Source organism: Panthera pardus, unplaced genomic scaffold (genome assembly GCF_024362965.1).
Source record: "Panthera pardus isolate Hobbes unplaced genomic scaffold, ASM2436296v1 HiC_scaffold_212, whole genome shotgun sequence".
NCBI classification, from domain to species: domain Eukaryota; kingdom Metazoa; phylum Chordata; class Mammalia; order Carnivora; family Felidae; genus Panthera; species Panthera pardus.
Genome location: NW_026526780.1, coordinates 54156 through 71295, shown reverse-complemented (window position 1 = coordinate 71295; position 17140 = coordinate 54156).

Genomic DNA, 17140 nt, shown 5'->3' with positions numbered 1-17140 from the left:
GAGAGACAATCACTGGAATACAGTGGTTTGACATGAGGAAAAAAATGGAAATAATTACAATAGTGTAAGAGCAATGACAGGGATGTGCAACTTGAAAGAGAACCACAAAATCAAATTCTGGTGTGGGTTGACCTAGGGAGGAGGTTAAGAACAATTTGATTTTGAGAGAGCGTATCTGATTTGAGTCCTAAAGAAGTATTACGCGTTAATGACATAACTTAGGGGAAAAGCAGACCAGAGAAAACCACATGAAATCACAAATAAACAATTATGGTCCTCATGGCAGCATTCAATGTTAGGAGGGCAGTGAGAGGAAATGAAGAGAGAATGAGAGAGAGCAGGGATAAAGAACAACCCTGTATCTCTTTAAGCAGCTTTGTTATGATCCATAGGCAATGGAAGCTTATTGGGTTAAATATATCACCTGATATTGACTGATTTAGAGTTTTAAATATGCAACTGCCTGTTATAGAGAAAGGAAACCGACCTTTAAGAAATGCTAGGAAGAGGGGCGCCTGGGTGGCTCAGTCGGTTAAGCGGCCGACTTCCGCTCAGGTCATGATCTCGTGGTCCGTGAGTTCGAGCCCGGCGTCGGGCTCTGTGCTGACAGCTCAGAGCCTGGAGGCTGTTTCGGATTCTGTGTCTCCCTCTCTCTCTGACCCTCCCCCGTTCATGCTCTGTCTCTCTCTGTCTCAAAAATAAATAAACGTTAAAAAAAAAAAAAAAAAGAAATGCTAGGAAGATGTGAGAGTTACAAGGCACCAGAGGCAATTCAAGAGATGCATGATAAGAGTTTTAATAAGAGACATCATGATGGGAATATAAAACATACCAAATAATAATTATAATTAATAATATTTATAAAAATAGATTTTGGAGTGATGCAGTACAGGGTTTAATAAATGACTGAACTTTAGGAGGTGACAAGGAAAGAGGATAGGGAAAATCAAGAAACATACAAGCATTTCTTGGGAACTGATTTAGTAATGGAGGTAGAGATTACTTAACATTTGCACATGTTTAACATGAGGTGCCCATCCCCAGAGTTTGGGAATTCATCCTACAAAAACCTGGAGTCTTAAAACGGTAAAGGACAGCTTTCAAATGACTAGTGTGGACCCACACTGTTGTCTAGAAAACAAATTGTCTGAGTCCCTGACAAAGATGTTGAATCGAGCCTTCTTGACTCCAGCCTGGGATCTATCTGTTCAGAAGGCCTGCTTTTAAAGAAACAAGACAAACCTATATGGCTTCCTGTTTGCTAAGTCTGACTTAGACCAGATACAAAGGTTCTAAGTTAGCAATCTTTTGCTAAATACATCAGTATAAATTAAATTAACTAACACATCAATTTTCACATTATTTTCACGTAAGCCCCATTTTAAACCTTGCTAAGATCTCTGCAGTATTTCCTGAAGAAAAATGACAAACAGAAAATTCCACAAAAGGTCTTTGAAATCTGACCATTCAGATGAGTAAGTATATATATAGTTAGGTCTATAAGTCTAAGTTCTGTAACAAAATGTATTTCAATAATTACATTTTTTTCTTTTTCAAATAAGCATTAGCAAATAAATTTCCCAATAAGACTAGATTTAATTGAAATATCAATAGATCTCCAACTGAATTATAATTCATGAGTTAAACTTCCCACTTTACTAGGTCCTAGTACAATCATTTAAAGGTAAGCAAAAATTTACCTTTCATTATGAGAGTATAGGGTGCTTTGCAATTTTTTTCTGGATTTATAATGGCACATACCATTCCATTAGGCTTCATCTTTTATTATTAGTTCTTTAAAACCGCAAAGACTTTTCCCAAATTCCCCAAGTTTACACACACCAAAGAATTGAAATGCCAATTTATATAATCTTGAGTCAGGATTTTTCTAGAATTTAGCAAGATTTGAAACTACATCTTCAAGAAAACGTTGCCTGTGAGAGCTTTTAGGAATTTAGTCTTGTATTTCCTTTTCCTTTCTCAGCGAATCTGTAGTTGATCTTGTATCTGGTATGCCAAAGATGCTCACTTCTGTTAGACTAAAGGGTTTTGATAAACCCATTTTCCAAAAATGAAAAGAACTAAAACAAAGAACTAAAAAACAAGAACTAAAAAACAAAAAACTAAACATTAAACACATCATTTAAATACAAAAACTTAGTAAATAGCGTTTTTATAGATTAATCCCCCACAAATCTTACCTTTATGTAGCAAATTTCAAATTGTAAGACATACTTCTCTGGTTCTATAATGCAAAAGCTAATTAGCAATACAAATTACTTTTGGAACATATCACTTTCAACCAGGAAAAAAAAGAAAAAGAAAAAGAAATTAGTCTTTTTAATACTGGTTTAATACTACCAAAACCAGTATGAAAACATATAAAATTTTATACATACAGGAAAACCCACAACATGTGCACACATAGATCTCATATGTTTAATTAAATGGTATTTATTTATTTATTTATTCTCAAGTTGGCTAATATACAGTGTGGTCTTGGCTTCAGGAGTAGGACCCAGTGATTCATCTCTCACATGTAACACTTGGTGCTCATCCCAAAAAGTGCCCTCCTTAATGCCTGTCACCCACGTAACCCACCCCTCCACCCCCATCAACCCTCAGTGTGCTCTCCGCACTTAAGAGTCTCTTATGGTTTGCTTTCCTCCCTGTTTTTATCTTATTTGTCCTTCTCTTCCCCTATGTTCATCTATTAAGTTTCTCAAATTCCACATATGAGTGAAATCCTATAGTATCTTTCTTTCTCTAACTGACTTGTTTCCCTTAACATAGTACCCTCCAGTTCCATCCACATTGTTGCAAATGGCAAGATTTGATTCTTTTTCATTGCTGAGTAATATTCCATTTTGTGTGTGTGTGTGTGTGTGTGTGTGTGTGTGTGTGTGTATACCACATCTTAATCCATTCATCAGTCGATGGACATTTTGACTCTTTCTATAATTTGCCTACTGCTATACACATTTCATGTGCTCCTTTGAATCAGCATTTTTGTATCCTTTGGATAAATTCCTAGTAGTGAAGTTGCTGGATCATAGGGTAGTTCTAGTTGTAATTTTTTGAGGAACTGCACACTGTTTTCCAGAGTGGTTGCACCAGTTTGCATTCCTACCAACAATGCAATAGGATTCCCCTTTCTCCACATCCTCACCAACATCTGTTGTTTCCTGAGTTGTTAATTTTTGGCCATCTGACTGGTGTCATTAATTTTTTTTTTAAGAAAACAACATTCCTCAGAGAAATAAGATATTCAATGTTTTCAACAGATTTGTAAAGTCACCTTTAGTCACTGGCTCACACAGTATATTTAAATTTCTTTCTGGAAAATCCAGTTTGTGATTCCAAATTTCATATTTATTTTATTGTCCTTATAAATGAAATCAATGATAAAACATTAATTCATGGATTTAACATTATGTTTAATAAGTGATTGAATTTTGACACAAGCCCTATCGACACAATCCCTAAACTTCCTGATCCCCTCCACATATGTATGCATGGCCAAATTTTGTATGCTCATAAAAATGGAAGGTTAGCCTTCTTCTTTTATAATATATTTGTGAACATCTTTAGTTCCATCCCATTTTCTCTGCTAGTGTCTTCTCAAGTTGGCTAATATACAGTGTGGTCTTGGCTTCAGGAGTAGGACCCAGTGATTCATCTCTCACATGTAACACTTGGTGCTCATCCCAAAAAGTGCCCTCCTTAATGCCTGTCACCCACGTAACCCACCCCTCCACCCCCATTAACCCTCAGTGTGCTCTCCGCACTTAAGAGTCTCTTATGGTTTGCTTTCCTCCCTGTTTTTATCTTATTTGTCCTTCTCTTCCCCTATGTTCATCTATTAAGTTTCATGTAAGTTTAAGTTTAAGTTTCAAGTCTTATGGACTCCATTGCCCTGAAACTTCCTCATTTCGCTCTTTGTAGGATTTCTGTTGTCAAGAAATATATTTACAGAAACAGCTTCACTTCGGACCTTTCCATTACGCAATCCACGCATCATTCAGGCCATTATTTCAACTGCATAGTCAGTAAACAGCCCCTTTGACAATGGTGACCTCCCAGGCCGAGCCACACGTCCCTGAAAGCCACAGAGTTTCTACCACATCACAGCTTTGGCAGTGGTAGTGCTTGCTCTGTACCTACAGGTGTAAGCAGACATGCTGTGGCACACACCCACCAACTCACGCTCAGAGTGATTTCTCTATCTACTCTTCTGTTATACATATATTCAGCTTTTGCATACACTCGACTTTATTGGTCACATTTCACTTCTAAGTGCTTCTGAGTGCAGGAGTTACACAACCTCTTTCCAATGCCTCATATGCCCTGAGAATCCACAAGTATCTTATCCTTCTGCTGTTGTTACTTGACAGAGCCTATGAAAAACATCGAGACAGAAAACAGGGCATCTTTGAACATGCGGTGTCTTGTCTGAAATACTCTTTACTCCCTTCCATGTGGTTAAGTCTTCAATATCACAGAAAATTAGTTGCACAATACTTTTCCACAGCCTGCCTTTGTGTGACGTATGCTGCTAACATAGCCTGGACTCACCTTAACCCATATCTCATCACACTACACCATGGTGTCTATGCCTTATTTTCCCAAAGACCACAAGTGTCTTGATGAGCTATGCTTACTTATCTTTGCAACATAAGACTAACACAGTAATAAGCTGCATATACTAACTTACTAAATGTTAGTTCAGTGAATAAGTAAGTGGGTATTAAAGGTATCACAGGTATTAAAGCACAAAATAATGCTTAAGGGATAACCAAGGTAAGTATCTTTTTTTTTTTTTTTTTTTACTTTTCTAACGGTCATAATTTTTAAAGTGAATGAAGAAAAAGAGCACCAGGTGATGTTTGGAAGTGTTATCACTATATTGTACACCTGCAACTAATATTATACTGTATGTTGACCAGCTGGAATTTAAATAAAAAAAGCTTTTAAAAAAGAGAGAAGTGTTTGTGGAAGATATAAAATACAAGCAATTAGAATCCAGTATTTTTTAAATAAACACAATGGAAAAACTTTAATGGTTAATACAGTTGGATTTCCATCTTTTCTACTTTTTTTATTTAAAAAAAAAATTTAATGTTCTATTTATTTATTTATTTTTGAGACAGAGAGAGACAAAGCATGAACGGGGGAGGGTCAGAGAGAGGGAGACACAGAATCTGAAACAGGCTCCAGGCTGTGAGCGGTCAGCACAGAGCCCGACGCGGGGCTCGAACTCACAAACCGCGAGATCATGACCTGAGCTGAAGTCGGACACTTAACCGACTGAGCCACCCAGGGGCCCCCATCTTTTCTACTTTTACCGGCAGCCCTCCTCAACACTAGACTCAACCATCTGCAATTCAAACTAAAAACTGCTCGTTTTAAATTACAGTCACATCAGTGAATCCAGTTAACAGGTATGAAAACGGTAATTATTTTTTTATTTAATTATTTTCTTTGTCTTTTGGAAATCTTTGATTGTTCTTTTGGCATCAATGTTACAAAAAACCCAATAAAATTCAATCATCGCACTTCTATACTCGGTTATATTTGGAAATTTCTTCTTCTAAGAAATAATTTTCTTTTTTTTTTTTTTTTTTAATTTTTTTTAACGTTTATTTATTTTTGAGACAGAGAGAGACAGAGCATGAACAGGGGAGGGGCAGAGGGAGAGGGAGACACAGAATCCGAAACAGGCTCCAGGCTCTGAGCTGTCAGCCCAGAGCCTGACGCTGGGCTCGAACTCACAGACGGCGAGATCATGACCTGAGCCGAAGTCGGCCGCCCAACCGACCAAGCCACCCAGGCGCCCCTAAGAAATAATTTTCTTATGACAGCAAGTATAGGTCTACACGCCTATTATCTTTCGCAGGGGGTAAGTTGCAATTAAACTGAATTTTGTTAAAAGCATAGATAGAGAGTCACAGCCATCTAAGAAAAAAACTAAAAATTGCTTAGTTGCCAAAGCAAAAGAAACAGAACACCTATCAGCTGTAACTTTATTGAAAATTCTTTCAGGAATCAAAACTACAATTAGTTCCTCAAACTTCAGAGCCACATTCTTACTTCTTACTTTTATTTTCTAAGTTGATGTAATCTTCACCATCTGATTTGGGACTTTTTCTATTTTATCGGTCCGTTTTTCCTGAAGTCAATTTTTCTGAAGTCTATGATCATCAGAGGTAGTACTTCTGTTAACATTTTATAAAGGGCTCAGCCAGCATCAATTACGTGACAAAGTATCCAGATGTAAGGGATACTGTGAAAATACACATAAAAAGAAGAAACTAGGTAGAGTTTAATGGTCAGAAGAACGCAAATGTGTCCTTTGATATGATAGATGTAAATAAAAACTGGGAAGTGAAAATTTATTGAGGTTAGAAGTTATCCAACATTGTATGTTTTCCGAAAAACTTTGCATGCAGATAAAAAGTCAGTGTAATAAATATTTATTTGGGGACACTGATACTGAAAGAGAATAAAATAAAGGATGCTATGAGGAAGAAGCTTGTAGCGATAAACTCTGTTATTTATATGATAAAATTCCCTATAATTATACATGAATAACAATGGGAAAAGGGAGAATTGTGGCACTTTTTTCTATGTTAGTTTGCTCCTAAAGTTGTGAATTTTTTATTCAATTGTGTAATTTTTGTTTGTTAGGGTGTTTAAATCAGGTTAGAGTGTTGTATTGCAGTTTTCTTATGTTTCATGTTTGGTTTTTGTGGGAGAATTTTCATCAGCTTAAATGTTTGAATTCTCATTTTCTATGTTCTTCCTGTAATATCTGAAAATACGTGACACACACTTTTTAAAGAGTGGAGTGGTAGTTGGTTGATTTTTTGGGTTCCTAGGTCAAGAGTGGCCTCTTCTGTCAAGAGAATGCAATGCAGCACCTTCAGTGAGTGGATTTGGGAGACAGAAAAGGGTTTTTGTGGGTTTTTTTTTTAATGTTTCTTTTTGAGAGAGAGAGAAAAAGAGAGCACAAGCAGGGGAGGGACAGAGAGTGAGAGAATCTGAAGCAGGCTCTATGCTGATAGCTCAGTCTGACAGAGGGCTCGAACCCATGGACTGCGAGATCATGACCTGAGCCAAAGTCAGATGCTAAACCAACTGAGCCACCCAGGTGCCCCTGTTTTGTTTTTTAAATGTCATTTTTTCTAACATATTATAACACCCTCCCTGCTTCACGTGCATTTATCTGCTTCTTTTTTGAATCAGCTAACTAGGGTTACAAAATGCATTTTTATTACCAACAACCATTGACGACTTCTCTCTACCCAAACAAGCATGAACTCACTGGTTTTATGTTCAACTTCAGTTAATTTTCTAGAATGGAATCTAGGAGGAGGTAAAGAATCCCTTTTACTTATACATCTGGTGGAATCACGTCTCATCTGAATTCAAATACAGATTGAAACAGGTATTATTTCTCCATTGTTGCAAAAGTAAGAGAAAACATCTAAAAATTTGGTCCCTGTCCAGCATTTATTTCAGTGACAGAATAACAAAAACACTTGCCAATATTACCAAGCAGAGGGTTTTAAAGTTACGCATTAATCTCTTTTTCTTTTATTACTTCTTCTTGACCAGAAAGTGTCATTCTAGCATTATGTATCCTATCCAGTTTTTAGTCCTCCATTGTTTCTCTATATCCATTGTTATATAGTTCTTTTAAATGTTTAAAGAAAGATTAAAAACTAAACTCTTGTGAGATTCTTATCAAGATTCTTATCATTGTTAGAATATCATTTTATGCCACTGTCTGTCCCTTCACAATATTTCCCCGGCGCCTCAGAAAGTATATACAGTCGTCACCCCCCCACCAAGCCCCATCTGTGGTTTCAGTTGTCCAAGGTCAACTGCAGTCTGGAAGCAGATGATCCTCCATCTGACATTGTCAAAGTAGCCTAACACTAAGTCACAGTGCCTACCTCAATCACCTCACTTCATCTCGTCACATAGGCATTTTCCCATCTCACATCAGCACAAGAATGAGGGGCTCCTGGGTGGCTCAGTTGCTTAGGTGTCCAACTCTTGATTTCAGCTCAGGTCATGATCTCAAGGTCATGAGATCTAGCCCTGCATCAGATTCTATGTTGAGCATGGAGTCTGCTTGGGATTCTCTCTCTCCCTCTCTCTCTGCCCTCCCATACTCGTGCTTTCTCTATCTCAAAATAAGTAAAAACAACAAAAAAACAAACGTAAACACACACACAAACAAAAGAAAGAAGGATGAGTACCCTACAAGATATTTTGAGAGAGACCACATTCACATAACTTTTATTATAGTATATTATTATAATTTTTCCATTTTATTATTAGTTATTGTAATTAATCTCTTACTGTGTCTAACTTATAAATTGAACTTAATTAGTGGTAGTATATATAGAGAACTCAGTATATATAAGATTTTGTACTTATCTCCCACAGATAAGGGTGAATTGTACATGACTTTGAGATTTTCATTATTTTTTATGTATGTACAAGACATATTTAGATGTAAAGAGTATTAACTCATGTCTATCATGTTGCTTATAAGTATATTTTTCAGTTTATCTTTGTCTTCCTTTTTTAAAACTTAATTTTTGTCAGAGTTTAATTATAAACCATCACAAATTTCCTGAAAAGATTTTGCTTTAAAAAGTCTTTCACATTTTTTTGCTTTAAAAAAAAAGTCTTTTTTTTTTGCTTTAAAAAGTCCTTTATATTCTGATTCTGTTACTGCATTTTCATTGTTTTTTTTTCAGTTTATATTTCTCATTTTATTTTCCTTTTTGGGTATATTTTGGTATATAGTGTGAAGGGAATATGTAATTCTATAATTTTCCAAATTGTACAATTATTATAAAACAAACTGTCTTTTCTTAGGTTATTTGAAATGTCACTTGAAAAAGAGAGGGAAACAAACCACAAGACACTCTTAACGATGAATAACAAACTGAGGGTCGATGGAGGAAGATGGTAGGAGATGGGCTAGATGGGTGATGGGTATTAAGGAGGGCACCTGTTGGGATGAACACTGGGTGTTGTATGTAAATGATGAATCAACTGAATTCTACTCCTGAAACCAATATTGCACTGTAAGTTAACTAAAATTTAAATTAAAAAGGAAAAAAAGAAAAAGAAAGAAAAGAAAAAAGGAAATGTCATTTGAATGAGAACGACTATTCATATTTTTATAAGTTTGTGTGTTATTTTAAAATATGACAGTAAAAGCTTAACTCAGTAAAATTTTCACTTATTATTATTCATAAAAAGTTTTCTTACTTATTTCACTTTCATCCAGAGAGACTCTACACCAAACTCCTAACTAGTTTATATTAAATGAATATTTAAGGAATGAAAGCCAAGTGCTGGGATTTGTCTACATAAAACCCTTATCTTTTCCTTAAGTTTTTGGTAACATGATGAAAGAGTCTAGTAAAATTTCTCTAACAACATAATTAAGATGGGCTCACTGAATCAGCAAGAGACTACATGAGGATATAAAATAACACTTTTCAATGCATTTTTTTCATGTTTCCTCACATTCTGCTATGGCTGTACATAATCAATTATCAGAAGACTTCCTGAGTGATAAGAAATATTTCAATCACTTTGATGCAGTGCATTACCTATTAAGAGTTAGGTAAGTATTCTCAGCCCTCATTAAACTAAAACTTATGAAAACTGCTTCATAGCCCCACTCGAATCTTAATCCATCAATAACTACAACACTGGCTCTCTAGCTTTGATTTTGGCTCCCTATTTATCTCCCTTTCTTAATTGAAAGCTCACATAGGATTAAAAAAAAAAGTTTCTTACATATTAAACATTCACTTTTAGTGGGATGATTTTAATTAGTCAATCTGTTCTATCTCCAGAACCATAAGTTCTAGGATTTTTTATCCATTAGCACAGAACATGAATGTTCTAGGGCTTAGAAAAATAAAATAAAAATGATAAAAGAAAGGCAAAGAGTTTAGCATCATTGAGACATCTTCAATTTGTTCAAAACAAAGAGGAAATTAAATATAGTGTTATGCTTACATTACAGTAAGTATTAGATGTAAGGAATATAGTGGGGGAAAGCATAATAATGTAAGAGATAATAAATTTAATTTTAACCACCTTTACTCAGCTTTTAATGCCAGACATGTTCCTAGCTCTTAGATGATGCTAATGGTGGATACATGATAGATGATAGATAAGTAGATACAAAGACGATAGATGATAGATAGATAGATAGATAGTAAACTATAGGTGAGAGAGAGAGAGAGAGAGAGAGAGAGAGATAATAGATTGAATGGTATGGGTTTTCCTTGGCAAATGATACACCAAAATATTGAGAATTTTACTGTTCCACAAAGCCCACCACTACCATTTTAGCTTCAATTTCACATTGAGATTGGCCATTTTTAAAGAATCTTATATGTCCATAAAAGTATTTTTTATTTTAAGTGTGTGTCTAGTCCCCACAGCACTAGGCTTTTTTGCATTCCCTTCTTCCTTACTGAGAGCCCTCAATCAATGTTTTTGAGGAAGTAACTGAGAAGATCCCTGAAGTGTTGTTACTTGTTTAATGACAATCAGCTAGTTCAGTATGATAGCCTCAGTTCCCAGACATCTTCCATATTTCCTTGTAAAACAAAGGTAAACAAAATGGAGCCTGAGAGGATCTACTCATTGACTTGGGTCTTCTTTTTGAAGTTACAATTTTCTAGTTTCCATGAGTTTACCTTCCACATAACCAACGTATAGAGAAGAGCAACCTTATTATTCACTAATATATATTCATAGATCCTTAAAAGCAGAGGCCAAATATATAACATGGGTTATAAAATTGTTCCTTGAGTTCACCTGAATATAACTGGGTTAATATAAAAAAAAATCCTTGGGCAATCTATGTCTTAATTTCATGGCATTTATGCATTATTTTTTTGGCTTTCTTTCTTTCTTTCTTTCTTTCTTTCTTTCTTTCATATACAATCAAGAACTAATTTTACTGTGTGAATTGCAGCTATGATCTTTGCTGTAAGAGAAAAATGAGAAACAGAAATGAAAGCTGTATATTTGGCTTTATCACGTAGGAGTAAATAAGACAGTTTGAATCATCTACAAGATACCATAATAGGCACTGAGTTAAACCAAGGTCTCAGACATATTCATTTAATATTTCTTCAATTAAACAAAAGCAAGCACAAGTCCAGAATTGAGGACGAATGTGACCATGCTGTTACAACTATTTCTTTCTCTAAAATTCCAAGGGAAGACAAACTACTAAGTGTTGCAAATGTTTTTCAGTTAAAATATTTAGTCAGCCATACTGACATGCAAACTATAATTTCCACCTAAAATAGCCATTTTTTGTTCACATACTTTGCAACGTCATTGATATTGTCTCCTTACCAAAGCCTTGAAGCTATTTAAGCCCTGAACTATCTCACAACAGAAAAATAAAGACACCACTGTGACCATATTGGTTTAGAAGTCTGCTGACTAGAGAGGATGTTGGGTGACCAATAAGTCAATCTACCCCAAACCCATCACCTTCTCAAGGTATTGCCCAATCAATCTCTCCTTATATTTAAACATCCTGGTGGGGGGGGGGGGGGGACTTATCTAAACCTCCTTTCTCCATCTCATAAGTCACTATAACCTAACTTTTGTTCTTTTTAAAAACATTTTTTTTAGTGTAGTTGACATACAATGCTGCATTAGTGCCGGGTATTTGACAGAGTGATTCCACAACTCTATACAACATACTGTGCTCACCATAAGTGGAGCCACAAGCTCTCACCGAACGATGCTATTTCAACACCATATTCCTTATGCTGTGCCTTTCATCCCTGTAACTTACTCATTCCATAGCTGGAAGCTTGTATCTCCCACTCTCCTTACACCATTTTGCTCATCTCCCCAACTCCCTCCCCTCTGGCAACCATCAATTTGTTCTGTGTGTTTACGGCTCTGTTTCTGCTTTTTGTTTATTTATTCTTTTGTTTTGTTTTGGTGTTTGTTTTGGGGGGGGCTTTTTTTAGATTCCACGTATCAGTGAAACCGTATCTTTCACTCAGTCTGACCTACTTCACTTACAACCCATTAAAAACAAAAATGAGATCATGCCATTTGCAACAATGTGGATGGACCTAACTTTTGTTCTTTTACCGTCTCATTAAAACTGGTAAAGCCAAGATCACAAATCGTATCCCTGCGGCTAAACCTAATGGATATTCTTTAGCATTCGTCATATTTATCATTCCATCATTCTTGAAATACTGTATTCCAAAAGTTCCTAAGATATCAATTTTCCTCCTTCTTCTCTTCTACAGGACTATATAACAATACATTCTTCTGTGGCTCCATTTACCCATATGGCTCATTTCAATATTGCTGCTTCTCGGATCTTCTTCTCCAGCAGGATCCTCCTTTACTAACCTTTACTAATGAAAGGAGATTGTCAGCTATATTTTGCTGACTTTGTATTTTTGTATCATATATAAATTTGTATTATACCTGCACAACATGTCAGCAAAATAGTTATCAGTTGCACAAGCAGATAGCCGGGTGTGATCTTGACATCTCGTCACAGAGAAATGAAAGTGACATATGACGGTTATAGTGGCTTTTATTTTGGTCTCCAACTGATTGAAACGTGATTGTTTTTCACTCCATTCCAAGTGTGCAAACTATGTAAATATAGGCAAAATGATGTTTCTATGCTCACGAATTTTTCATACCCACTCTCCCACTTGTTGCTGTGTTCTATTTTCAGTAACACTGTTGCTGAATGGGTTTTTTTAATGGTTATAAGAAGAGTAGATTGTAAGTTTCTTTATCAGAACGTTTAATATATCACTGGCTGGGACTAGAGAAATGAAATGCAAAAGAGAAAATGTCTTTTGATTTACGGCTAAGTCGGTATAAGTCTCTCACAATCCCCAACATTCTTTCTTCTATCTTTTCCACAGACATTTTTGGAACAATGAAACACCTTGGTAGGCCCTAGGAAGAACTACATCATCATATGTTCTCCTAATTCCATGCTATTGGTTGTGTGTGTGTGTTTATTTACTTTCTTTCTGGTCCATTCACAGACTGAGAGGCATTAACAGCAACATGAATCTGAATTTGTAGGAGAGGACTTTCCCTTCTATTTCATTTGGGAGTATTTTTTAGAAGCTATTTTTACAGGTAAAAATAAAGTACAATTGCAGAACTAATTTTATGTGAATTTTTGTTTAAGCTACATTTGCTCTATTGTTGAGTTAAAAAGAGTTTATAAAACGGAAGGGTCTGAGCATTCTATTCTCATTAAACCAACTGGACTCTGATTTTAGAGCATGTTACCAGCTGGATATTTCAGATATACCAAATTTATTATACCTAACATTTGTCATTCTGGAATTCCAGGAACTTTTTCTTCCTTCTGTATTCCCCACTGAGTGGAGTTATCAGCCAACTAGATGTCCAGCCATATCACTGGACTTAGTCCATGATTCTAATCACCCGATTCAAATAGGAAAAAAAAAAGAACCCCTCTTTATTCCATCTCCTTTCAGTCAAAAGTTGAGTGATTACTTAGTGAGTATTCCTTTCTATGTGCTGTTTTCTCTGTTGAAAACTTCTTATGCATAAAATTGACTTCTGACCAATTCTAACTCAGTCCTTCAGATCTGAATTCTTAATGTTTATTTATTTATTTATTTATTTAATATATGAAATTTATTGTCAAATTGGTTTCCATACAACACCCAGTGCTCATCCCAAAAGATGCCCTCTCCAATGCCCATCACCTACCCTATCCTCCCTCCCACCCCCCATCAACCCTCAGTTTGTTCTCAGTTTTTAAGAGTCTCTTATGCTTTGGCTCTGAATTCTTTATTCTATCATGAATCCTGTGCTGTGCCCTGATTCCCCTTTCAGGAATGTTGATGCATGACAGCTCTGAGATTTCCACCCAGAAGAATTGCCCTCAGCTAAAGACATCTGCCTCACCGGGGATCACTACCCTTCCTACTGGATAGCTACATCCCTTGTCTGGGTGATACGAGAGAGATAAAGACCTGGCACTCACCCCCCATTGGGGATTATTCTGAAGGACCTTCCCAGCTTCATAGATTCCCATAAAGTTGGCTAAAGCTTGAACTTGGTTGTGAGTTCACTGCAGCTCATTGGATCCAATACTGTCTTTTTTTCCCACAGAGTGCTGGTCCCAAGAGCATTTTTGATACAATAACCTCTGTCTCAGACACTATTTCTCTTGGAAACTGATTTGCAACATATTCAAAAAGCAATCTGAGACTTCTGCTATATATCAAGATGTAATTCTAGAAATCCACTGGAATTGCTCTTCTGGTTCGGCCTTAAATCTGAGTTGCGTCCCTTACATATACTCCCCAAAGAACATGTTCTTTAGCTGTCACTGCAATTCTACCACAAAACTGTATAGTTTATATAAGATGTATATATATATATATATATATATATATATATATATATGTATGTATATATATATATATATATACCGTGTGTGTGTGTGTGTGTATATATATATATATATATATATATATATATATATAAATGCCTGTATAGTCTTCTGAATTCCAGAATATTTTGTATGAATATGGAATCGTTAATTTTTTTATTCACTATTTTCCAAGGCTTCTAGTATAATCTTACCTGCTATTAGATGAGCAGGTATGTGAGAAGATACGTATGCTAGTGTGTTTGGGAGCATGGACTCTGACATTAAGGTGTCAGAGTTCAAATTCTAGCTCTGTCACTGACAAGTTCCACGACTTTGCAAAGCTTCACTTAGCCTCTTCTTTCTTCTATGAAATATATGAAATATTGCCATCTACCTTGTTGGTTTGAGAATAGATTTGATTAACACATACAAATCACTTATAATAGCACTTGACAAAGAGTGAATTTTAAATATGTGCTTGGTATTATTTTGTTCAGGTTTTTAAAAAAATCTTTATGCTTTCTTGAGGAATATATTTGATTTGTGGCACCTTTGTTTGTGCAGGAAAAATTAGTGAATAATTGTAGGGGCATCTATGCTCTTGTCAGCCAGCATGGATCCTTCCATCTGAAAACTTCTGACCCTTCAAAATATACACTTATAGCTAAGGTGGCCATATTTTGAGGGCTTAGTCCTCCCTAGCTAGACCTTATTTATTATATTTTCTAGTAAAAATTAGATAAGAACCTCTCCTATAATAAAAGCTATAAGATGAAGGCCTGAGAGTAGTTGTTGTCAGTGTTTGCAATTATATGGAAGGAATCTATCTTCATGAAAAAAAAGGAATAAAAGGAAAGAGAAAGGCAGAGAAAAGCAGTGCAGGCAGCTGGTAGTCTTGAATTCCATAGCTCATTTTCCCTGTGGCTAAGCTCTGTCGCTACCTTTCCTATGGTTTGTTTATTCAAACTCTTCTTCAATTATACATAATAACCAAGTATATTTCCAAAAGTTTTCCCACTTTTCCAAGCCAGATTGAATTCTGTTTCTGTTACTTGTAATCAATTAAGTCAACCTGACTTGTAGAACAGACAAAAAGAAAGGAAGATCGTAAAGAAAGTGTGTAGAGAATTGGATGAAAAAGGAAGGGAATAGAACAGTGTGGAAGAGGGACACCTGGGTAGCTCAGTCAGTTAAGTGTCCAACTTTGGCTCAGGTGACAATCTCATGGCTTATAAGTTCGAGCTCCACATGGGGCTCTGTACTGACAGCTCAGAGCCTGAAGCCTGCTTCTGATTCTGTGTCTCCTTCTCTCTCTGCCCCTCCCCCCACTTGTGCTCTGACTCTCTCTCTCTCAAAAATAATTTAAAAACATTAAAAAAATTTACAAAAAAAAAAAAGGAAAGGGTTAAAGACATAAAAAGGAAAATAGATTAAGGAGGTAAAGAAGTTAATCTTATATGTATGAATAGTATGCATTTCAATCGCCAACATTTCTACATCGTATCATCATTATTTGTAATAAGACTACTTTTAAGTCATATAATGTTCCACTGTTTACAAGAAGCTTAAGATTTTTCTTCTCGTCTGTAACAATAGCTAACCCCAATGGAACACTTACTCTGATCTAGCCATTCTTCTAAATGCTTCGAACATACGATCCTGTTTAATCCTTAAACAGCTAGGAGCTACAGCTATTATCATCCCAATCTTATGAATCAGGAAACTGAGACTTACAGATGAAAAACATGCCAGATGGCAAATATATAAAGAGTGTAATAGAAGATATTTGAGCCCAGGCCTCCTATCTATCTTACAGCAAAAGGTTTCTTTACCACAGATTAAAAAAAAAAAAAAAGTATTTAGTAAGGATATATATAAGATTTGAAAAACATAACACGCCCAAGTTTTAACTGATGTATACAAAACACTGCAAGATTTCAACCCAGTTCTCTCAAGAACTAATGGAACAAACAGACAAAACTCCCAAAAGGTAGATTCAGAATAGCCAACACATTACTGAAGGAGAACAAAGGTGGAGGACCAAGACTCTCTGACTTCGAGACTTACGAAAACGCTAATACTCAAGACAATGTGGTATGGGTGAGGGAACAGACAAAACAGAGAGCCCAGAAGTAGGTCCACGTAAGTACAGCTGACTGATCTTTGAGAAAGGAAAAAAGGCAATTCGAAGGAGAAGGGGTAGTCTTCCCACCACATAATGCTAAACCAACTGGACATCCACGCGCAAACAAAACAAAACAAAAACAAAAACAAAGACAAAGACAAAAAAAAAAAAAGACTTTAAACACAGATTTTACACCCATCACAAGAATGAATGAGCTTTAATAGCTATATATTTACATATGAACATATAAGCGATTCTCAGATGTTTTCATTTATTTTATACAAAAGCAAAGATGGATGAGGCAGGCGTTAAGGGAGTTGGAGAACCAGTGAGGATATAGCCACCAACTGAGACAAAACACACCTATGTCAATATATCAAATGTCGTCTTAAATGGAATGAATGCTCTTTAATGAAAATTTAAAGCTGAAAAAGATGAGGGAGAAATTAGAGATCCATAAAGGAGACTAAAACTACAGGACCTGGGTGGTAGGAAGAAAACCGAGAGAGCAGGGCCATTCAAAGTAAATAATACTACAT